General features: G+C 44.6%; 1 protein-coding gene across 1 annotated transcript in view; it reads left to right on the top strand.

The window, feature by feature from the left end:
- The window catches only part of PCCB (propionyl-CoA carboxylase subunit beta), a 1,126,289-nt gene that overhangs the window by 1,000,709 nt on the left and 99,687 nt on the right, over positions 1 to 25,893 (top strand). The window lies entirely within an intron of this gene.

The following is a 25,893-nucleotide window of genomic DNA, read 5'->3' as shown; positions in this document are numbered from 1 at the left end:
CCCACCAGACCTACACAGAGATACTACAACAGGTCTGGCAGTTGCATTCCAGTTCTGAAGGGTAAGAAGTCTGAAACTGAAATATATGCTGTTAAGATCTAACGTGTACTCTACTGATATGCCTCCTGTTTGCATGATAGGTCACAATACAATATGAAATAGAAGCCAACAGTTTAACCAAAATACCAGTGCAGTCATTTCAAATGATAAAGTCTGCAGGTGTGCACCCCTCCCCCCACAATCCCATGTAGAAATGCAGTAACAGATGGCCTGCAGCACTCTCAAATGGCTTATGTGCCAATGTATGGAATGTCAGGGGGTCCCAACTAACAACCTAACAGTAAACAGAAAACAAATGCAAGGTCATGTTGACAAATGCCAGTAGCATGCCTCCCCATATCCGACTGCAAGGACTGTGGATCGGGCCATAAATACTACTGGGTAAAGGCCCAATTATAGGGATATGTCTGAGATATTGCTTACATAATGTTAGGTCGAGGAGAGAATAACAGAGGGGGGGGGGTGTAGAAGCATGGATGTCATGGAGTGTGTGAAGTCTGAAACTCTGTCTGCCCATACTACTCCTGACTGCAAACCCATGAATGAATAGCCACAAAACCACTTGTAAACCACAATGTGAAGGTAAACTGACTAGATATATGAGTCCTGCCTTTGGATAACCTAGGTGTATCTGTACAGCTGAGAGGTATGGCCCCAGCAGGATAAGGCCATTCCTTGAAGTTCAGCAAAGCACAAGGAGGGGAACCCCAGCCAGCATACTAACAAGGTGCTGCACCATTTACACAGAACCAGCAGTCTATTGTCTGTAGCTACCCCTCCACAATGGCAGGTGTGTGCCAGAATATGTAGTCTATATGCCTCAGAATATTGGTCTCAGCTTCTCTCATCTCGTATTTCCTGGTAAATAACTGTGAGCAAAGAATGATAACTGTCAGTAATTGATGACATGACACATGACATGTAAAACAGTACATATGTCAGAATATCTATGCTACAACCAAACATATCACACAAGCAGCACAGACAGCAATAGTTACAGTATTCCCTGTATGTTAAGCCCATTGTGTCTCCATATTGGCAACCTATCTACAGATATCCTGCAGAAACAGTTTGCTAGGTGTAGCTGTAGGACATAAAACCCTGAACTGGAGTCCAAACCTCCCAGGAATGGATGCACACACTCAATATAGAAGGTCATACTGGGCATGCTCCTATACTTAGAGAAATGAAGCCCATGTCTCACAACACAATGGACCACAGTTATTGGTTATTTGCAGCTGTATGTGCACACACACCAAATTGTACACCAGTGATACTTCACACACACACATTGGATAGGAATACACATACATATCTAAGACCAACATAATAGAATATGTCAAACATACACAGAGAGGTGGGGAAGAGAAAGAAAGACAGCGAAAGAGAGAATCACATTATGAGGCCTGTCTCACCCACTATACATCCCTTTGGCCTATATCACATGATGTGCTGATGTCATTCACTGTAGAAATGTTTGGTTAGCCCTCAGCCCTATAGTGTCAGTGGTGCTTGTGATAACTGTGTAATACTACAGTACAAGTAGGTATCCATGTAGCAGTTGTAATCTCATTCCTGTCAAATGTAAAGTTGTGTGTGTGTGTGTGTGTGTGTGTGTGTGTGTGTGTGTGTTTTTAGATGAATGTGGTTGAGGCCATTCACACTCACTAAATCTCCCGTACCCCTCCTTCAGCACTGCTGCTGATGTGACTCACCTTCAAAGATACCTTTGGACAGCTCTCCAACATATAAGCTCCGTAGCGCATGTGATAACTGCGTAATACTATAGTGCAGCAAACTAGTTAGGTAGGAGTTCTAATCCTGATCCTGGCAACTGTGTATGTGAGTGTTTGTGTGAGAGAGTGTGTGTATCCTTGTAGAAACCTGAGATCTGAAGTAGGAGATTCATTTGTCTGCAACCTGTGGGTTATGGATCCGATATCGGATCCGAACCGGCATGGTTTACCAGCTATGGATCCAAGCTCTCAGCTCCTCCCCTCACCCATAATACCCTGCTCTACCCTCATGACCTCAGATCTCATTTGCCGCGCATGGTGACCAGATTGTTTTTCCAGCTCTCCAACTAAGTGATAGTTTTCAACATTTAAATTGTAAAATTTAAATAATTTTTTGATTGTTTTGGATGAAAGTGTAGGTTTCCCTTTTAGTATTATTACTTTTTTTAGAGTTTAATCTAAATTTTATATCCCTCCCCTCGCTGGTAGCGTAGTGTGTGTGTTGGGCCTGTGAGTGATTTTGTTTTTTTTTAGTTACTTACCTTAGTTAGTAACTGTTGTTTGTTAGCTTGGGATGTCTGAGCAGCCCAAGGCTATTTTTTCTAAGTGCTCCGAGTGTGGCCATAAGCTTTCCCCAGCTGATGGCCACACTCGGTGTGTTAGATGCCTGGGGGTTGAACACCTCACATCTGGATGTTCCATTTGTGCAGGGTTCAACCCCAGGGCATTGAAGGAGCGGAGGTCCAAGCTTGTTTTGGTGGGCCTTTTACCGCCGGACTCGGCTCCGACCTCCGCTCCTTCGGGGGTAACCGTCTCCACGGTTATTCCCTCTCCGGCTCCCCTCCTCCTCCTGGGACTCAACCTCCCGCTTCTGGTTCGGAGGAGAGGGATGCTAGAAAAAGGGACCGGAGGGAGAAGCACCATAAGCGGCGGGCCGAGACCTCTGTTTCGGCCCCGCCAGCCAAGCGGGCTTCTCCCCCGGCTCCATTGTCGGCTGGATCTCCTCCTCCTCGGCTCCGGTCTCCAGTGTGTTTTCACGGGACCTGAGGAGGAGGAGACCCGATCTCCGTCGAGGCTATCGAGGAGGCACTCAAGGCCTACCTCGGTAGCCTCGTCGAGATCTACGTACAGCCTATCGGATGCTGATCTGGACCGGATGATGAGAAGGCTCATCCAGGCCCAGATGCAGATGGGAGTGCTCTTGCCTCCCCCCCCCCTCTGGGGGGGAGCTCGACCCCCTTTTTCAAGCCGATTGCTCCTTCTCCAACCCGCTACCTGGGTTTGGAGCAGTTGGAGCCGAGCAGCTTCGGAGCCGGGGGTGGGTCGGCACCGATAGTACTTGGTACTTCGGATCCGACCCTGCCCTCGAGTGCATCGGATCCGACCTCTCGGAGCCTGGACCCGAGCCTCGGATCCGGGGGGATCAGTGCTCGCCGGCGCCGTCTGTGTCGGGCGCACTGTCGCCGGATCCGGCGCGCCGGCTGCGATCCACTCTTCGGATCCGAGGGGAGTCGATTGTCGGATCCTTTGGTGGTCGGCTCCCCTTGGCATTTGATGTAGTGGAGAGGGCCCTGTTGAGGGTCTCCGGACCCCGGCACTTGTTTGGCTCCGTCCGCTCCCTCTGCACTGGGTCAGGCTTCCACCATCCGGCCCTTGGGACAGCCCGCTTCTATGCCCCAAGCTGTTCCCCTGGAACAGGTTGCTGCTTGCGAGGAGTCCTCTGACAGCCCCCCAGAGGATGTTCCTCGCAAGCATTCGTGCAAAAGGAGGCACATTGACTCCCCCGAGTCTCTCACGGAAGACACGGATTTAGAGGAAGGGGAAGGCTCCCCACGGTCACCCCCCGAGGATGTCTCATTTGGAGACATCATGGAAATGCTCCGTATAAGGGGGGGGTGGTCTGCCCCAAGTCTTCCTCGGACGAGTCCGTGTTCTTGGAGGCATTTAAAGCGGGCCCGTCTACCTCTTGGGTGTCCCCTCCTGCCGACCCCTGGTGGACCTCATTACCACCAGGGCGTGGAAGGAACCGGACACCGTGGAGCCAATCCCTAAGAGGCCCGACAGGATCCTCAGCCCACCGTCTGACCGTGCCCATTGGAGTAAGGGGCCTCCGGTAGATGCCATGTTGACGGCGGCCACCAAGAGGGAACTTGCTCAGGAGAGTCCTCAGTCCATCCCCGAGCAAGGAGTCTCGGATGATGGACCGCTTGGGAAGCGGATGTTTAGTTCAGCGACCTTCTCGGTAAGGGCTGAACTACCTGGCACGTTATTAGGATGCAGCGAGATCTCATTAAAGAATACGCTGCATCTCCCCAGAGTCCATGTCGGAGGAGGATAAAGTGCTGCACTCCACCCGCATGGCCACTCTTAGATCAGTTACCAATACCTCTATCGGCTACTCTCCCATGCTATGGAAGGCGCTAGAGCCGCAGGGGCAGGTCTAGTCACTAGGCGTCAGGCCTGGCTCCGTCATTGCGATTTCTCTGAGCCCTTCAAAGCGTCATTTGCACGCCTTTGATGGTTCTGCCCTTTTGGCAAAACCCTTGCGACACTTTGACCCAGAGCGAGAAGGACGGAAGACGCTGTCTGCCATCGGAATCTGCTTCTCTGCACCCCAGAGGCCCTATTCTAGGAACCAAAAGGGTCAGAAGAAGATGTGGTTCCGGAAGTCGCAGCAATCCCAGCCTGCTCCGGACAACCAGTCCTTCCGTGGCAGAGGAGGACAGGGAGGACGCCGCCCTAGAGGCAGAGGGGCTCCCAGGAACTTCGGATCCAGAGAACCCTTCTCTGAACGGCCCGCGCAGCAACCCTGAGGGGTTGCCCGGCTGCTCCACTCTGGAGGCAGTCGGGGGATGTTTTTCAGAGCACCTAGCGGCATGGGAGTCCATAACATCAGACCGCTGGGTTCTCCAGATCATATCCAGAGGATACCACATCCCTTTTCGTCACTTACCAAAGTTGAAGTCCCCCCCAGACGTTCCACCCGGTCAACGGGAGGCCGCTTTGGCAGAAATTGGCCATCTGCTAAAGAAAAGAGCCATCCAGTCCATCCCCCCAGACCAGATCGGATCAGGGTTCTACTCCAGGTTCTTTTTAGTGCCAAAAAAGACAGGGGATCTAAGACCAATTTTAGACCTTTCTCTCTTGAACCTGGCAGTCCCCAAGGAAAAATTCGAATGGTCACTCTGCAATCTATTCTCCCCTTCTGGGAGAAAATCACTGGATGTGTTCTATAGACCTCAAAGATGCGTACTACCACATCCTGATGGACAGGCGCTCCAGGAGGTTCCTCCGCTTCCGGCTGGGAGCCAGTCACTACCAGTTCCGGGTCCTTCCCTTTGGTCTCACCACAGCCCCAGGGTGTTCACCAAAGTATTAGCAGTAGTAGCGGCCCACCTGAGGCTTCAGGGGGTGCAGGTCTTCCCCTACCTGGACGACTGGCTCCTTACCGCCCCAACAAGGCATCTACTACTATTGCCGTGAGACTCCTTTCTCCATCTTGCTCCCATTCTGGGCATTACAATAAATACAAAGAAATCCAACCTGGCGCCCACACAGCTCTTAGATTTTATAGGGGCCAGGTTAGACACAAGGAGTTTAAAAGCCTTCCTCACTGCGGACAGAGTTCAAAATCTGCAGCTCCAGGTGCGGGCCATTCTCCACTCAAGTTCTGTTCCGGCGGAGTTGGTCCTGAGGGCTCTAGGGTCCATGGCATCTGCTATAGCACTTCTTCCTCTTGCCAGGCTCAATATGCGCATCCTCCAGTGGACTCTCTTAGTACAATGGTCTTACCTTGCTCTCCCTATGCATCATCCCATTGCGATCAGCAAGGCTTGCAAGCGGTCCCTCCTGTGGTGGCTTCACTCCCCAGATCTCCACGGAGGCCGCCCATTTTGTGCTTCTCCCCCTCTCGCCACGGTGACCACGGACGCCTCCTGCCTCGGGTGGGGGCATTTTGGGCCGGACCGTCCAAGGCACGTGGAACGATTCAGAGACCTTACTGCATATCAACGTTCTAGAGATGAGAGCAGTGCTCTTTGCGTTGCTAGCACTTCAGGACTTTCTTCCCTTGGGAACAATTGTGATTCAATCGGACAACATGTCAGTGGTCTGGTACATCAACAAGCAAGGGGGAACGAGGTCTTACCCTCTTTGTCGAGAAGCCATGAGAGTTTGGGAATGGGCAATCTCCACCAACCGCTTTCTAATAGCAACGCACATTCCGGGTCGGTCCAACATCCTGGCGGACAAACTCAGTCGTACCATTCTGACCCCTTACGAGTGGTCTCTCAATTTTCAAGTAGCGGAACGCATATTCGCACGGTGGGGAACTCCTCCATGCGATCTTTTTGCCTCTCCCTCAAACACCAAGTGCGACAGTTTTTGGCTCTGATACCTCCTCCAGGAGGTTCTCCAAGAGGCAGCTCTGGTGCATGCTTGGCCACCCGGTCTTCTGTATGCTTATCCACCCTTGCCTCTGATGCTCCAAGTTCTTCAGAAAGCCTCTCGGGTGGGTTGCAGAATGATTCTCATTGCTCCGTTTTGGCCTCGACAGATCTGGTTCCCCTTCCTAAGGTCTCACTCGGTGAATCCTCCTTGGATTCTAGATCCCATTCGGATCTGATATCTCATCCATCCTGCATATCTCCTCCGAACCTGGACAACCTGAAGCTGACCGCTTGGCTGCTCCAGTTCCACTCTTGATCAGGACTCCCGGTATTTCGTCCCCTGTTAAGGTGATCCTGGTGGCAGCTCATAAACCATCCACTAGGAAAGTCTACAGCAGCAAGTGGAAACGGTTTTCTTTGTGGGCGGAGCGGCAAGGCCTGAATCCCTTCACGGTTCCTCTCCCTTTAGTGCTTGATTTCTTAACCACTCTTTTTAACGATGGTGCCAGCAGTTCCACAGTCAAAGTACAACTGGCGGCGATTTCACATTACCACATTGGTTATGACTCTAGTCCACTCATGTCAGCCAAGTTGTGTAAAATTTTCCTTAAAGGTACTTTCCTTCTCAGGCCCCCTGTAAAACAAGCGGTTCCTCCCTGGGACCTTTCCTTAGTTCTCCAGGCCTTGACTGCCCCCCCCCTTCGAACCAGCGGCTACGGTGGACCTCAAATTCTTGTCTTTCAAGACGGCTTTTTTAGTAGCCATTACATCGGCCAAGAGAGTTTCAGAGCTCCAGGCATTATCAGCTAAACCTCCTTACTTGGTCTTTCATCCGGACCGTGTTTACCTCAGGACCAACCCGTCCTTTCTTCCTAAAGTAGCTTCTGAAGCAAACATTAACCAATCCATTAACCTCCCTGTTTTCTTCCCTAAATATGAAAACAAAGGTGAATACAAGCTTCACTCCTTAGATGTTCACAGGCAACTTAGATTTTATCTAAACAGAACGGCTGGTCATAGGCAATCCGACCAGCTGTTCATTTCCTTTGCTAAATTTAATTTGGGCAAGCCAATTTCTAAAGTATCTCTGTCTCGCTGGATTTCACAGTGTATCTTATTGGCTTATCAAGCTTCAGGAAGGCCAGCGGAGGGTGTATGCCCATTCAACCCGGTCAGTATCTACCTCGGCAGCCTTTAAGGCTAGGATTCCTCTAGATGATATTTGTGCAGCAGCCACTTGGGCTTCATCTCATACTTTTATTTCCCACTACAAGTTGGATCTTACATCTAGGGGTAGAGCATCCTTTGGCTCCGGTGCTCGAATATCCTTCCATGATGGCGCCCAAGATTTAGGTAGCTGGGGACTCTGTCCCACAGGTTGCAGACAAATGAATCTCCTACTTCAGATTTAGAAGTTATGTACTCACCATAACGTTCCATCTGAGTAGGTGTATTCATTGTCTGCAACCATCCCGCCCTCCTATCCCCCTGGCCTTTCAGTTTCCTGCATATTATGTGTTACCCTTTTCAGGGTGTTCTTGCTTTTGGCAAACTCGATCTGAGGTCATGAGGGTAGAGCAGGGTATTATGGGTGAGGGGAGGAGCTGAGAGCTTGGATCCATAGCTGGTAAACCATGCCGGTTCGGATCCGATATCGGATCCATAACCCACAGGTTGCAGACAAATGAATACACCTACTCAGATGGAACGTTATGGTGAGTACATAACTTCTAATTTGTGGTCATTCACACTTACAACACTTCCCTTACCCCTCCTTTAGCACTGCTGCTGATGTGACTCACCTTCAAAGATACCTTTGCATAGCTCTCCAACATGTAAGCTCCATGGCGCATGCGATAAATGCAGAACAATATAGTAGCAATAACTACATAGGTATGGTTTTGAATCTCATCCCTGGCAACTGTTTGTGTGTGTACATATGTCTACATATGTATGTCCATACCTCAAAGATTTTGGCCCCATTTACACCCAGTACACATCTCAGTGCCTGACTTTAGCAGTCCGGCAGATATCATCCACCTTAGAACTTCCTCTTGCCAACCCTAAACCATGTAAGGTCAGTGGTGCATGTGGTAAATGCGTAACATAATGGTCTGAAAAGATAGGTAGAGGTTTGAACCTCACCCCTGGCAAATGTAAATGTGTGTATAGGGCAAAATATTTTATGGAATCTCTCACCCATTACATCACTCAATGCCAGTATTTACAAGAGATGGTGATGTTCCTCACCTTAAAGTACCTTGGGACAACATCGATCCTATAAGCTCTCTGGTGCATGTGATAAATGGGGTACACTGTAGTAGCAGTACATAGCTAGGTGGGGGTTTGAAACTCAGTACTGGCAAGCGTGTGTGTGTCTTTGTCATCAGTATCCTGTGTGGGGGTCGGTGTGATTGTGTAATAACAGGATCCATTGGGGCGTGGGTTTTGCTAAATTATGATGTTGAGGACCTAGTATATGTCACAATGTCCACATTTCAAGGCCAGCAGTTGTCAAACACTGGAGAGGTTTGTGTAGACAATCCACAGCCCTAAATGTGACAGTATGGATTAGTGAACAATGTAGGCAACCCTTCTATTACTCAGAGACCACTCTCCACCCACATATCATACACAAACACACTTGGCTAGGCAATAATCACTATATTGGTAGTTCCCCTGCATATTGCCTCACAGATAGCACAAAGAGTGCTAATGAGGAGCTTTGTTTGCTATAGATAGGTAATTTGTTCCAGAGTATGGGAAGTCTCTGGTACAGGAATGTATCCCTCCATCATGCTTCATTTATTGTGGTGACAAGGTTTAGGTCTCTAGAGCGTGTAGCTCGGAGGGATTTGGATTTCTTTAAGTGAAGCATGTTCAACAGCTCTGGGCTTGACATAGCTTTGTATGTTAGGCAGAGATCACCTCAGAGTAGGGGATATGCGATGGAGTAAAGCTGGAGTTTTTTTTCAGACGGTCTGCGTAGGGCATCTGTTTGAGGCCGGTAATCCTCTTTGTGAGGTATTTCTGCGGCCTTTCCAGCTGTTGTAGATGTCTTGTGAAGTACATACCAAAAGGGGCGTTGTACTCTATAATGGGTCTAATGAGTGATGAGTAGAGGGGAACAATGACCTTTTTTTTCCTGGATGAGAAACCTTTTGTGATGCAGTGCGCCATGTAGAAGGACTTCCTGACTACTGTGGCGATGTGATTATCAAAGGAGAGACTACTGTCCACCTGTGTCCCAAGGTCTCTTATCACACTTTCGGTGTTAAGTAGACTACCGCCTATGTGGTAGCTCATGGGTACAGAGTTTTTACCAAAGGGGATGACAATGCACTTTTTAGCTTTGAGCTTGAGGCCATGGCTTTGACACCAGGCATCTGTCTCAGTGAGGCCCTTTTGTAGGATGTCCACATCGTTAGGAGTTTTGATTATGGCTCCTAGTTTGCAGTCATCTGCGAACTTCATTAGCCAAAGACCTTCTGTGTTAGCCTGTACTTCAGAAAAGTAGATACCAAACAGGAGAGGAACCAGGACTGAACCCTGTGGTACTCCACTTGTCACTGATCTGAAGTCAGATTTGGAATCTGCTACTTTCACAGTGTGGGTTCTGTCAGTGAGCCAGGATTTATACCTGGTTTATTGAGTTTATCTATAATTCCAGAGTGGGGGATGGTGTCAGAAGCCTTGCCGAGATCTAGATAGGCTGTGTGAACCACCTTACCCTCGTCTACGGGTTTTTTGACTGCTTCAAAGTAGTCTGTCAGGTTTAAGAGACATAATCTGCCTTTTATAAACCCGAACTGGGTAGGGTCCAGAGTTTAGAGATTACTAATGTCTTTGTTTATAAGTTCCATGATGATACTTTCCATGGCCTTCCAGACCAGGCTTGTTAGGCTAATGGGGCTGTAGTTCCCGGGCTCCCTGGTGGCTCCCCCTTTGTGGAGTGGGATAACCGTCGCTGTGCACCATTCAGTGGGCACAAAGCCTGAGGGGAGGCTATGACTGAACATAGTGCTTAAGTGGGGTTCCAGTTCATTCTGTAGTTCATGTAGAATGCCGCCTGGGATGTTGTCATGTCCCATGGATGCTGTGTTCTTGGCTTTGGAGAGTGTGGTTTTTACCTGTGCAGCCATGATTACAGGAACTTTGCATTCTTCCGGTATAGAGATGGGCCCTTTAGGGGGTGAGAGGTGGGTAAAGTCAGCACTGAACCTATCTGCCAGGATGTTGGCAATATCAGTTGGTTCTGTGTATTTAGTGCCATTGTGCTGTAACTCAGAGCAGATCTGAGTGTTGCCATTGAGATTTTTGACATAGCTATAGAATGCTTTGAGGTTGTCTTTAGAATCAGTGGCTGTTTTGTTTTCGTAACTAGCTTTGGAGGATTTTATGAGGGATCTCAGCTTCTTACTGAGGCTGCCAGGGAGTTCCTCCAATCATGGGATTTTACTCTTTTTTGCAATAGTTTCTTTCTTGTGTTGTAGAGTTTGTTTATGGCAGGGAACCACCAGATTGACTTCCTTTTTTTGGACGATAGCATCTTGGTTCTGTTAGGGATAGCACGATCCATGCACTCCTGTAAGTGCTTATAAAGTGCATTTGTGTAGGATTCAGCAGTCGTACCTCTATTGTCTGTCTGCATAGGTATTGTGAAGTTTGCCACTTCTGTCTTAAGTGTGAAGTTGGCTTTGGATACATTTTTTACGGTGGTTTCCCTAATTGGGGGTGGGGGTGGGATGTGGACGTCTAGGGTGATTAGCTTGTGGTTGGATCTGACCAACAAGGAATTGACCTCTGGTTTGGAACACCGGTCGCCATGTTGGTGATGACCAGGTCTAGGATATTGCTGCCCCTGGTGGGGGTGTGGATAAGTTGATCTAAGGCGTTGGAATTTATGAATTCCAGAAAACGTTGTATAAAGAGTTGGTACATGAGTAGTTTTCCCAGTTAATGGTGGGGTAGTTGAAATCGCCCATTATTAGGGTGTTGGGTTGTACCCTAATATTTTCCAGTGTATCAAGAAATGAAGAGTGGGAATCCTGGGGCATGGTGGGGGATCTGTAGCAAGTTACAATTTGGATTGCGGTCTTGCCCAGGGTTAATTGCACTTGGATAATCTCGGATGCATTATGCTGAGCAGCTAGCCTGGAGGTGTGGATATCCTTAATGAATATGGACATGCCTTCACCTTTAGTGTTTTGGTCCAGGTTAGGTGGCCGAAAGATGTGGTATGAATATATAGCCTGGTAATGCAGGGGTGCTCTCTGGAGCCTTGAACCAGGTCTCTGTCACTGCACAGATGTCGATGTTCTCCATTTTAAGGAGTGCCTCGAGTGAATGCATTTTGTGGTTTAGACTTCTAGCATTGAGTAGCATTACCCTCAGATTTTGCTTGCTTGTACGTGTTACCGTGGTGAATTTGTCATTTGAACCTTGCCTAAAAAAGGCACTATAGGGGTGGCAAGAGCCTTAGCCAGTATCTGGAATCCCAAGGGTGACAGGTGCAGGCCATCTCTGGCAAAACATCATGGTCTGTCGATCATGTCATCCTAGGCAGACAGATAATGGATCCACTTAGAATGACACCAGAAGCTTAGCCAATTGTTAAAGTCAGTCATTTTGTCCTTGTACTGTAGTATCATTCTAGGTGATGGCAGGATGCTACTCAGGGCTAGGGTCATACCTGCCTGGGCTACAAGATCGGAGAGCTCCTCCATGTCTCCTTTCATATAGTCCAGGTAGGTATGTCTCAGGTCATTCACACCATGGACAATGACAGAATCATATCTGTACTTGTTGTGGAGTGGCCTGAGTGTGTGCGTTATGTGGCGGATCCTGGAACCTGACAGGCAGCTGATAGTAACTTTCTTCTTGTTTAACCTGGTGAATGGAACTTCACTGTGCCCGACTATAGAGTCACGTATGACTAGAGTGTTGGGTACGTTGTTATGCCTTATGGGCTGTGGTTGAGTGGCCCACTGAGTTTGTGGGTTATGTGTCATTTGGGTTATGTTGGGGGGGGGGGTGGAGGTTGCTTGTGTTTCTGCTTTGGAGGTCTATTGCTTGAGCAGATTTTTATTGAGAGCCTCCGCAAATGTAGGTGTGTGTTTTGTGTTGCTATGTGTGTGTTTTGGTGGTGTAGGTTTTGAGGGACTATGTGATGAGTGTGGTGTGGTGCAAGTGTTTACCTTCTCCTCTTGACTGTCTAGTCCAGTCTTGGGTGAAGAGAGCTTTGCTTCCAATTTGGTCGTATAAGTGCATCTCTCACAGGTTGTAGTGTTGGGTGGTAGAAGAAGGGGATTGTCTGTGTACATGAGGCAATTGCTGCATTGCCTCAAGATGCCCAGATTCATCAGGTAGACAGGAGAAAACACTGGGAGCTGACCCTTAGACATGCCTGGATAGGTGTTTATTTATTAAGTAATAAAAACTGTTTTCCTTTAGACAAGTGAGGAAAGTTGAGTGCTGTAGTAATTTGTAGCTTATTTAGTGCTTGCAACAAGTTCTGAACAAGTGATGAGTTCAAGGAAGCAGATTTGAGTGCTAAAACTAAAAAACTGGCTAGTTCTAAGGAAAAATTTGAAGAGCAGACTTTATGGCACCGGGAATAGTTTATCCCTAGCTAAGCGACGATGCATAAAGTGTATTTTTTTTAATATAACTGATCCCTGTTCCAACAGTCTTCAATCAGACAAGTTCTAACTGCACACTCCTGCCACTAGGGTGCAGGGGAACCTTCTCCAAAAAAGATGGCCTGGATTAGTGCTCAAGTTATAGAAACAAATCTAGATTCAGCATGCCTGTGTCTAGTCTATGCTACAGCAAACAAGGCACACCAATTTCAGAAAGAAACAGTTCCAGTAAGCAGGCCCAATAATCCTTTAACCAGAAATTCCCAGCTCAGAAGGGCCGAATCTAGCCTCTCCTCCCACAAGAGTGCAGACCACTTCTTCTTCTTAATGTAAAATAACTGGCCTGAAGCCCAAGTGCTTAAACTAGAACTAATACACTTTTAGAATAACAGACACTGAGCCTTCAATCAGCAATTCCCAACTTAGAAGGATGTAAGCTACCTGTCCTGCCATAACAGTGCAGACCACAAACCTTCTTAATGTAAAACAACTGGTCTGAAGCCCAAGTACTTAAACCAAAAGGCTTAGAATAACAGTTACAATTTAATCAGGCTACTACCAAGCAGTAATAAATGCAGCAGAATAAATACAACTGAGTACTTTTAAGAAGAGCCAAAAGCAAAATAAAGTGCAATTTTTTTAAAGTAAAGTTTAAGGAGAGAGGAAGGAGGAGCAGAAGAAAATTCAAGGTTAAGAAGCTAAGTGGGTTGGCCTTCTCAAATGTTCTCTCTGTATTAAGTAGAGTGAACACCAGACTGGGAGGGGTGTCCCAGATCAAATTTACAGTAGGGCGGGCAACTGCAAAGCCACCAACTATAACAACACTACAAAAATAAGGTGGGTGGGATGGGAAAAAGCATTTTCAGGACAGATGAGAAACATAAAACAATGTCAGAAAATATATAAAATAATTCAGTCAGGCAAAATTAAGACAATGCAGAACTCTGAAAGGTTAAAATGGCAAGAAATATACTTATCAATCAGTGATATATTTCCAGATTGTTTGAGAATCACACTTCAGCCAGAACACCAAGAGTTTCCAACAGTGTATGCAAGAATTTACAAACAGAAACTGTTTTTAAATCAACAAGCCTTGAAGCAATCAGATAACACAAAAGCTGTTAGACCAGTTTTATAAACTCCTCCACAGGAATAGGGGGAAGCAGCTGCAGGACAGATGAGAAACATAAAACAATGCCAGAAAATATATAAAATAATTCAGTCAGGTAAAATTAAGACAATGCAGAACTCTGAAAGGTTAAAATGCCAAGAAATACACTTATCAGTCAGCGATATATTTCTAGATTGTTTGAGAATCACACTTCAGCCAGAACACCACGAGTTTTCAACAGTGTATGCAAGAATTTACAAATAAAAACTATTTTTAAATCAGCAAGCCTTGAAGCAATCAGATAACACAAACGCTGTTAGACTAGTTTTATAAACTCCTCCACAGGAATAGGGGAAGCAGTTTCAGGACAGATGAGAAACATAAAGTAATGCCAGAAAATATATAAACTAATTCAGTCAGGCAAAATTAAAATAATGCAGAACTCTGAAAGGTTAAAATGCCAATAAGCATATGTTTGTATGGTCATTTTGGGACATATATATATATATATAATAAAAAAAAAAATATATATATATATATATATATATATATATATATATATATATATATATATATATATACATACACGTGTGCGTTTGTGTGTGTATACATTATGTATATATATATATATATATATATATATATATATATATTTATATATATATTTATATATATAGATATATATATATATATATATATTTTTTTTATTTATTTTGCATTTGTTGACGGGAATGTCTGACTGAGCCAAAGCCCTTTTTCAGCAGAGACCCGGGGAGAAAAGCTCCAGTAAATAGATATAACATCTTGTCATTATTAACTGGTATTATACAGATGGAAAAAGGCAAATCAGCTAGCAGGCTACAGGAGAATTTTTGGGAATATACAGATTACATTTATAATTTCAAGTATAATATATATAGAATAATGTAATGAAGAAAAAGGTAGATAATAGTCATAGCATTTTTTTGTAAGTAGTAGTTTGAATAGAAGAGCAATATAGGAGTTGAATGTTAATTTTACAATTTAAAACAATCAGGAAGGAAAAGAAGTTTCAGAGAGAGGGGGAAAAAACCTATTAATTAGTGAAGAGAGAGAGACGTTTTTCAGGGTGGGTTTGAGCATGGCAGATCCATTTCCTGTTAAAATATTCTTTTAGAGTTAGTTTAAATTGTTTGGGATGTGTGAGTGTTCGAATTTCGAAGGGAAGTTTGTTCCATTTGATAGAGATATGATAGCTGTATAGGCTACACCCTGCTTTAGATTTTGGCTTATAGATTTTTAAGAGGTCTTGGGAGGAGCTTCGGAGGCTTCTTGTAGGAGTATAGTGAGAGATGATGGTGTGTAAGGCTGGACAGAAAGATGGTTGGTAGAGAATTGCATGTATGGTTTGGAGCTGGGAGAGAAGGAGCAGGTGAGGTAACTCAAGCCAGTTTAAATATCTTAGAGAGAGACAGTGGTGAGATCTATAGGAAAGTTGAGTTGCAAATCTCGCTACTTTATGGTATGTGGCCTCAAGTCTAGTAAGGAGAGAGGAGTTTAGGTTAGTAAGGATTTGTGAACAATATGTTAGGCAAGGAAGAAGGTAGGAATGAGTGAGGGCTATTATAGCTTCCTGGGTGAGAAATCTTTTATTTCTATAAAGTAGGCCTAATTTAAGGTGAGTATTCCTTATACAGTTGTTTATGTGGAGGTCGAATTTTAGTTGATCGCTGATTGTGATTCCTAGTAGTTTTGAGCTAGAGTCAACTACAGTAGGAGTGTTGTTAAGTGACTGGATAGTAAAAGAGGATTTAATATGATTGAATGTTTTGGGAAGGAAAAGTAGGAACTTTGTTTTCTTGGGGTTGAGGATGAGTTTGTTGTTTGAGAGCCATGTTTCAACTGAGTTAAAGGATGTTTGGGTAGCTGATAAAAGTTCTGCGGGAGAGTTAGCTATTGTAATGACTGTAGAGTCATCAGCGTATTGGATAACAGAGGAAAGTGGGCAGGAGGTACAGAGTAGGTTAGTGAAGATGTTGAAAAGCAGTGGCCCTAGAATGGATCCTTGTGGGACTCCCATTTGTATTGGAAGGGGAGTAGATAAAGCAGTGTCCCATTTTACTGATTGAAATCGATCTATTAGGTAGCATTCAAACCAAGCCACTGTATCAGGAGAGAAGTTAAGGTTAGACAGTTTGTTTAATAGTAGAGAGTGAGAAACAGTATCAAAAGCCTTTGAGAGATTGAGGAAGAGACAGGAGATAAGTTTATGGTCATCCCTGGCCAGGGAGATTGTATTGAGAAAGGATAGACGTGCAGTGTATGTGCTATGCTTAGGTCGGAAACCATGTTGTGTTGGGGTAAGTAGGTTTTCCTGAGAGAGATGATCCATGACTTGAGTATAAATGCACTTTTTGAGAACTTTTGACAGAGGAGAGAGGATGGCAATAGGTCTAAAGTTGGGATTTCAGTGGAGTTACCACCTTTGTGGATAGGCAGGGTGTAGAAATGTTTCCAGATGGATGGTACTTTGGATTCAGAGATTGAGTGGTTTATGATGATAGAGATGGGAAGGGCGAGTGAGTGGGCAGCTGTCTGAAGAAAGTATGATGGGATGTTGTCAGCAGATACTGACCAGGGTTTTAGTTTGGAGAGTAGGGTTCAAATGTTGGTTGTAGAGATAGGCTTCAGGGAGAAGATTTTGAGAGAGGTAGTTGTTAGGTAGGAAGCATGGTTTATGGGGTTAATTGCAGTGGAGCTATTGGAGTTAGAGTTTGGATATTGATTCGACAAAGTAAGAGTTGAAGGTGTTTGCAGCTTCTTCTGGTGTCTTTTCTGGGGTAGGGTTTGGTGAGGTAGGGTTTCCTGAATGAAGTATTTGATTGATAACATTCCAGAATTTTTGGGGGTTTGATTTTAGAGTAGAAGGGGGGTTGGAGTAGAATTATTTTTTGTCTTTATTGATAAGCTTTTTGGCCAGGTTTCTTTGTTCTTTATAACTTTGTAGGTCTTTTGGGTCTTTAGTTTGAAGCCATTTTTTCCAGGACTTATCTCTAGATTTCAAGAGAGTTCTTGTGTTTTTTGTTAGCCAAGGAGATATGGTTGCTTTTGTCCTAATTTTACGAGGCGGGGCTAGTGAGTTAACAATATCCAGAAAAGTAGAGTTGAAAGCAATGACAGCTTCATCTAGGAGGAGCTGGGTGAGGAAGTCCCAGCATACTCTAGATATAAGAGTGTTGAATGTTTTGGGGTTGAAGTTGGAGAGATTATATCTAGTGATATATCTGTGTGGTTTAGAGAGGTAGGTTGAGTATCTTAGCACCTTTATGGGTGAGTGGTCACTCAGAGTATTGGCAAGGGTTTCTGGATTAAGATATTTGGAAGGAGCTGAGACAAGTATAGAATCAATGAGGGTATTAGTGGTATGGGTGTTGTTAAAATGTGTTGGTTTAGTAATGAGCTGGGTAAATCCATATAAATTATATTATATGGGGAACCTGGGTTATTTAGGGTTAGCCAATTAATATTTACGTCACCAAGGAGGATAGTTTCATTAGGGATGTTTAAGGAGAGAGATAGGCAAGAATGTTTTCCAGTAATGGAATATTGTCCCCTGGAGGGATGTAGGTGGCTACTATAGTAATTGTGGCATACTTGTTTAGTTTTAGGTTAACTGCCAATGTTTCTGCTGGGGAGAAAGATGGGATAGAAAGGTTAATGTGAGAAATAGTAAGATTGTTGGAATAGATTATGGCAACTTCCCCTCCCTTTTTGTTGTTACGGTCAAGATGAATAATATTATAGCCAGGGGAGAGAATATCATTATCTAGGTTGTGGGGTTTAAGACAGGTTTCTGTTACTGCGGTGACATCAGGGGTATGATTTGCTATCCATGCATGAAACAGACTAACTTTGTTGAGGATGCTTCGGGTATTAATAGAATAGAAGGAGATTTTTTTTTGTGCAGTTTGGTGGGCTGTGGTGAGAGGGGTGTTTGGGATAGAGGTAAGGTTAGAGTTTGGACCTGGATTTGGGTGTATGTCACCTGCTGTTAGTATTGTAGTGGTGAAGATTTTAGTTTTTGATGTGAGCCGTTAGTATCTAATAAGTTTTGTCTTGATTTTTGAAGATAGGGGGTGAGAAGGAGGAATTGTTATTTTAGGGAGTTGGATGTTAGAGGCTAAAATAGAGGGAGAGATCGTGATGACATTGTTAGAAAAAGAGTGACCATTTGGAAGTGGGTTGGTGGCTTGTTTATGGAAATAGGGTAATGGTGCATAGGGTGCGGTGAGCTGAAGTAATAGGGTTAGATGTAATAGGGTTAGATGTAATATCAAAATATTGGTGACCAATAAGCAATATGTGTGTGTGTGTGTGTGTGTGTGTGTAGTGTATATATATATATATATATATATATATATATATATATATATATATGTGTGTGTGTGTGTGTGTGTGTGTGTAGTGTATATATATATATATGTGTGTGTGTGTGTGTGTAAATATATATGTATATCTAAATATGTTTTATATATATATATATATATATATATATATATATAATGTGTGTGTGTGTGTGTATAAATATATATATATATATATATATATATATATATATATATATATATATATATATATATATATATATATATATATGTGTGTGTGTGTGTGTGTGTGTGTGTACACCTCAGATTTTATTGTTACTATAGCTATAAATTGTTGTATACATATATGGATCTCCCTACATCTCCCTACATATCTCACTCTGTCTCTATGTATGTTTCTATTCATTTATATATATATATATATATATATATATATATATATATATATATATATATATATACATATATATATATATATTTATAGATATCAATCCTTCCTAATTCCACACTTGTCTCTTCCCTATTGTAAATTGGCTGTAAGGAAGGGTATGTTTGAGAAAACATCCTCAAACAATACAGCTGAGGTGGCTTACTGGTAAATTGCATAGGCTATGGTGTGCAAGATCCTGGGTTCAAGACCTGCAAGGGCTCTTTATTTTGTTGCTAGGCAGAACAAGGACTGTTGGATACAGAGTGGTTAAGGCAGTTTTGAGCAGCTTTGAGCGGGTTTGCCCGACAGTAAGTGGTGCTAACGTACAGTGAAAGGAATAGGCGCTTACACTGTGTAGGCTTCGTTTACCAGTGCGCAAATCTGCTTAGCATTTACATTTAAGCAATGGTTACACCTGCTAACCATAGCTTAGCCTTGGTGACCAGTGACCACATTCCAGTCTGATAAAATGGCAGGGTAATGACATCTTTAATAAGTGTACTTAATTCCCTGTACATAGTGCTTCTATGTGCTGTCATTACAGTAGCTTGAAGGCAGAGCCCCTCACTAACATTCTTCAGGAGAAGCCTTGATGAGTGAATGGGTAACAGAAAATACATCCCTGGGATCACTTCATTGGCTCTGCTTGACAGAGGCTCAGTTAATTAATCAATGGGGCAATGAAAGCCGACACACTCTGGCTAGGCTTATAAATGCCCTCGGGCAGATAGCCTAGTACTTATCTATGAACCTATGAACCTAATGGGTCTGAGTATACTGTATGGGACACCTGGATGTACATGGGTAGTACCACAATCTGTTCTCTTTGAATTTGTTTCATACATGGGTAGTATCCCAAGTTATATGCAGTCACACTTGCATGTTACACCAGCTACAGTGCACTGGTTGACAGAAATAGTTTAACGCATATGGTATCATTACGGTAGTACTTTTACAGTCTCTTTTCAAGTAAGATTAGATTGCAGATTGTCTTACTGGAACCATACACCCCTGCATGCAAAGCTGGACTCTAAGTACTGAGTATCTTGTTCTAGGTGTTTGAGCTGTATGATTATATGCATCTCCTATTGGCTATTGATCTGAGATGTTGATATTAACTGTAGACTACTATGTTTTTTGGACATGTCATTGGGGACTGCTGTCATGTAGTAATGGCATACCTTTCAGTTTCAGACGTGTATCTTTCAATACATTCATCCTAATGCATAACCTGTTGGCTATCTACTTTCTGTCTGTCCGCTGTACAGATGTCAGGTATTCCTACAGCCATACCACTATGTAGGTGCCCACATTGTATTGTGCTGTGGGCCTGGACACTACTGCTAGTTACGACATATGAGACATTCCTTCATGTGGGTCTTGCTCCATTTCCTTGCCTGTGTGAGAGACATTACAGAGTTGGTGGCCTACAGAATCACATACAATGGGTGGCAATATGTCACAAGACAAGACATGTAGAGACAGACATCCAACATGGGGGACATATCCCCAGATTTGTGAACAGATTCTATGTCATCAGTGCTGTTATACACATGGTGGATTGATAGATTGACAGAGTTTGTGTGGAGATGCATTTAATGTGTAATGTCATGACTCACAGTGATATGTCTCTGACATACCTCTCCACTGGCACGCTGTCCACAGACTGGCCACATGTCTGCCTGTCATGTTTTTTGTGTTCGCCAGACAGTTGGTGTCATTGGTAAATCAGTTGTTGACTCTGGGGAATGCAATCAGTAAATACATCTATTGGCATTACCAACGTCATATTCCTCATAAAGGATGTTACAACAAACCCAGTGACATCTGCAATTCTTTCAATATATGACAGCAGAATGTCCAGTCTACCCCTGTGTTTGTGCCTCTGTTCCCACCTAGTGATATAGGGGTTGATGCCGAGCTTAGTGAGTGGGGAATGTTATCAGAGGCTTTGGCAAGATCAATTTAGGCTGTATGTGTCACCTTGCCTTTATCCACAGCTCAGGTGACTGACGGCAGGAGGTTGATCAGGTTGAATGAGCAGGTATGACTTACCCTACCCAAAGGTAAACTGTGTGTGATCCTGAGTCTGCAGATTCCCATATCCCTGTTTATTAGGTGCATGATGATGCATTCCATAGTGTTGCATAACAGACTTGTCAAGTAGTTGGGGCGATATTTCCCAGGGTCTGTAGTTACACCTCGTTTGTGGGGAGGGGTGACTGTAGCAGTGCACAGTTCAGTAGGGACAAAGCCTGAGGTGAGGCTGTGCTTGAACAGGGCACACAGGTAAGGTGCCAGGTCACTCTGTAGTTCATGTAGAACACAGCCAGGGATATTCTCAGGTCCCATAGAGGCTGTATTATTGGCCTTGGACAGTGGTGCTGTAACATGTGCTGCAGTAATACTGGGTGCCTGGTGGTGTACTGGTATTGTGATTGGTCCTTTGGCGGGAGTCAGGGGTACTGTTTGCACTCAAGATGCAAGCCAGTTTATTGGCATTATTTGTTAGTTCAGTCTGGGAGGTACCATTGTCTAGTTGCTCAGAACAATTCTTGGTATCGCCATGGAGATTCTGTACATAGCTGTATGAGGCCTTGTGGTTGTCTTTACTATGTGCTCCAAGTCTGTTCTCACAGCTAACTTTGTAGTATTTAATGAGGGATCTCAACTATTCATTGAGGCTGATAAGGGTTTATTTCCTGTCTTGGGACTTCACCTTATTCCATATCGGTTCCCTCCTTCTGTTGTACAGTTTCTTTATGGCAGAGAACCACCAGATCAGCTTCCTTTTTTTGGAGGTGAGGGTCCTGGTTGTATTGGGTAAGGTGGTATCCATGCATTTGTATACGTGTTCATAGTGCATTGTTTGATTCAGCTGTAATACAACTAGTCTCCATTTGCATGGCTGATGTGAGCTTAGCCGCTTCTGCTTTTATGAGGCCATAGTTATCTTTGGAAAGGCTTTTCATGGTGGTTACTTGTGCAGTGGGGGTAGGATGGCTGTGGATTTCCAAAGGTGATTACTTTGTGTTCAGATATAACAAGTGAGGTGTTGACTATTGGTGTAGAGCAACAGTCACCCGTGTTAGGAAGACCAGATCGATGTGATGGGCATGTTCATCGGTACATGAGTAGCTTTCTCACTTAATGGTGAGGTAGTTGAAATCTACCAGTATGAGAGTGTTAGGCTGGACACTAATATTCTCCAGGGTGTTTATGGACATGTAGTGTGAGCCTTGGGAAATATATGGGGACCTATCGCAAGCTACAACCTGAACCACTGTCTTACCCAATGTCAGCTACGCCTGCAGGATCTGTAATGCATAATGTTGGTCTACCACTCTGGAGGTGTGTGCATCCTTTATGAATATAAAAATACCACCACCTTTGGAGCTTCAGTCCACGTTCTGCAGCCAAATGTTGTGGAATTACTTAGTTTCATAGTTTCATAGTTTAGTACTAGGCTATCTGCCCTGGGGCATTTATAAGCCTAGCCATAGTGATGTGGCTTTCGCCACCCCATGTAATGGTACAAAAGTGTACAGAATAGATTTAGAATAATGTGCCTCTGTCTAGTAGTGACACAGTGAAGACCCCCTTACATAATAGAATTAGTTTACTGTGCCTCTGTCTAGTAGTGACACAGAGATGACCCCCGGGGTAAACCTACGATCTCCCATCCATTCGTCAAGATTTCTCTTGAAGAGAGTCAGTGAGGGGCTCTGCCTAACATGAACTGGGATTCTGTTCCAGAGTATGGGAAGCCTCTGAGTTATGAATCTGTCCCTCCAGCATGTCCTATTCTATTTGTGCTGAGGTTTAAATCTTTAGCTCTCGTGGTTCTGATGAATTTGGATTTTTTGAGGTGGAGCATGTCCATCAATTCCTGATTGGACATGGCCTTGTACGTCAGGCACAGATCACCTCTGAGTAGGCGGTATGCTACTGAATAGAGCTGGAGTTTCTTTAGTTTGGCAGCATATGGCATATGTTGGAGACCCTTGATCCTCTTGGTGAGGTACTTTTGGGGTCTCTCCAGCTGTTGCAAGTGCCGGGTGAGGTACATACCAAATGGGGCACTGTACTCAATCATGGGCCTGATAAGGGAGGAGTATAGGGGTGCAATGACTTCCTTTGATCTGGATGTGAATCCTTTCATTATAAGGTGGGCAAGGTAGAAAGTCTTTCTAACCACTTTGGCAACGTGGGTGTCAAATGAGAGGTCACTATCGACTTGGGTCCCCAGGTCTCTGATTACTTTTTCCGTACTCAGTGGGTTACTGTCTATGTGATAATTTGTGGGCACTTTGTTTTTCCCAAAGGGGATGACTATACATTTTTTGGCATTTAGTTTAAGGCCATGACTCCGGCACCAGTTGTCCGTTTCAGTGAGGCCTTTCTGTAGGATGTATGTGTCAGCTGGTGTATCGACTATGGCGCCTAGTTTGCAGTCATCAGCAAACTTTGTCAGCCACAACCCTCCCATGTTTGCTTTCACATCTGAGAAATAAATGCCGAACAAGAGGGGTCCCAGGACAGAGCCCTGTGGGACACCACTTGTGACTGGCTTTGAGTCTGACATGGCTCCAGCGATTTTGACTTTATGGGTTCTATCCTTTAGCCAGTTTGCAACCCATTTTGTGACATATGGATTTATATTTAAGCTGTTGAGCTTGTCTATGATGCCTGAGTGGGGTATTGTGTCGAAAGCTTTAGCCACGTCCAGGTAGGCTGTATGGACTGCTTTGCCCTCGTCAATGGCTCTATTGACTGTTTGCGAAAAAGTCAACCAGGTTCAAAAGGCAGGATCTGCCCTTTACAAAGCCGAACTGGGTGGGATCAAGTGTCTTTAGGTCCCCAATGTCTCTGTTTATGAGTTCCATAATGATTCTTTCCATAGCTTTGCAGACCAGGCTGGTTAAGCTTATGGGGCGGTAGTTACCCGGGTCTGTAGAGGTGCCTCCTTTGTGAAGTGGGACCACTGTTGCTGTATGCCAGTGTTCAGGTACATATCCTGTAGTAAGGCTAAGGTTAAATAGCATTTTTATGTGCGGGTTTAGCTCCTATTGGAGTTCACGTAGCACGCAACCCGGGATACCGTCAGGTCCCATTGATGCTGTGTTTTTAGCTTTGCTGAGGGCGGTTCTCACCTGGACATCTGAGATGACAGGGAGGTTTCATTCAGCTGGGATAAGTATTTCTTCTTTTGGGGGTGAGGGAGGGGAGAAATTTGCACTGAACCTGTCTGCCAGAATGTTGGCAATATCTGTAGGTTCAATGTATTTTTTGTCATTGTGAACTAACTATGAGCATATCTGAAGGTTTCCGCCCAGGTTTCTAACATAGCAGAAGAAGGCCTTGTGGTTATCTTTAGTGTTCATAGCGATTTTTCTGTCAAAGTTGGCCTTGGATGTTTTTATGAGAGAACGTAGCTTTCTACTAGTGCTGATCAGAGATGCCTTATCTTTATGGGATTTTGCTCTGTCGTGCAGTAGCTTCCTTCTTTTGTTATACAATTTGTTTATGGCTGGGGTCCACCAGACAGGACGCCTGCCCTTGGTGGAGAGGGTCTTGGTTTTATTTGGGAGTGCATGATCCATGCATTCTTGGAGATGTCCGTAGAAAGCATATGTGGAAGGATTCAGCATTGTGGGATGTGGTTTCCACTGGCCCAGTGGACTTAAAGGATACCATCTCAGTCTTAAGAAGTGTAAAGTCGGCTTTTGAGAAGTTTTTCACTGTAGTCTTTTGTGTTGGGGGTGGAGGTGGGATATGTATATCCAGGGTGATTAGTTTGTGGTCACATCTCACTAGTGAGGGGTATACTTCCGGTGTGGAGCACTTTGTCCCCATGTTTGTGATGATCAGGTATAGTATATTATCTCCCCTTGTGGGAGAGGTGACTAGCTGTTCCATTGCATTTGAATTTATGAATTCCAGGAACCTTTGGGCTAGGGTGTTAGGGCTAGAATAATGCACCCAGTCTATGTTAGGGTAGTTGAAGTCTCCCAATATGATGGTGTTTGGTGAGACATTCATATCCTCCAATGTCTTCAGGAAGGCTGAATGGGGTTCCTGAGATTGGGATGGTCGTCTGTAACATGCTACCAGTTGTATAGCAGTTTTGCCTACGGTTAGTTGCACCTGGATGGTCTCTGATGCTTCATGTGTTGCCACTAACCTGGAGATGTGGGTGTCCTTGATGAATATGGACACTCCCCCTCCCTTTTTGGTTTGGCCCGAGTTTTGGGGCCGAAAAGCATGATACGAGGTACAGCCTGGTAGCGCTGGGGTGCTCTCAGGAGCCTTGAACCAGGTTTCAGTTACTGCACAGACATCGATGTTCTCCATACTGAGGAGTGCTTCGAGAGCCTGCATCTTGAGATTTAGACTTCTGGCGTTGAGCAGCATTACCCTTAATTTTTTTCCATTTTCGTTTTCTAAGGAGGTGGGTTTGTCTTTTGAGCCTTGCCTAAAAAAGGCACTATGGGGGTGGCAAGAGCCTTAGCCAATATCCGGTAGCCCAGTGGTGACAGATGCAGGTCGTCCCTTGCAAAGCAGCGTGGCTTGTCCAGCATGTCATCCCAAGCAGACAGACATTGGATTCCCCTAGAATGACACTAGTAATTGAGCCAATTATTAAAGCTGATCATCTTGTCTTTGTATTGTGGCATCATTCTTGGTGAGGGCAAGATGCTGCTCAGGGTCAGGGTCATACCAGCCTGGGCTACATAATCAGAGAGCTCCTCTATGTCTCTTTTCATGTAGTCCAGGGAGGTACGTCTCAGGTCATTCACGCCGGCATGGACAATGACGGAGTCATATTTGTACTTGCTTTGGAGCGACCTGAGTGCGTGTGTTATGTGGCGGATCCTAGCTCCCGATATGCAGCTCACTGTTACCCTCTCCTTGTTTAGCCTGGTAAGCAGAACGTCAGTGTGTCTGACTATAGAGTCACCTATTACTAGTGTATCAGGCATGGTGTTTGGCCTTAAGGGCTGTGATTGTTTGACACACTGATTTATTGAAGTATGTGTTGCATGTGTTATGTTTTGCGGTGGTGGATTTTTGGGTGTCTGCTTTGAGAGCCTCTGTTGTTTTGGTAAGTTTTTTGTTAGAGCCTCCGAGTATGTCTTTGTGTTATTATGTGTTTGGTTTGC

The sequence above is a fragment of the Protopterus annectens genome, chromosome 4.part1, assembly GCF_019279795.1.
Source record: "Protopterus annectens isolate FY-2018-M chromosome 4.part1, PAN1.0, whole genome shotgun sequence".
Classification (NCBI taxonomy): Eukaryota; Metazoa; Chordata; order Ceratodontiformes; family Protopteridae; genus Protopterus; species Protopterus annectens.
Note: the sequence above shows the minus strand (reverse complement) of the source record. Positions and strands in the feature narration are given on the sequence as shown.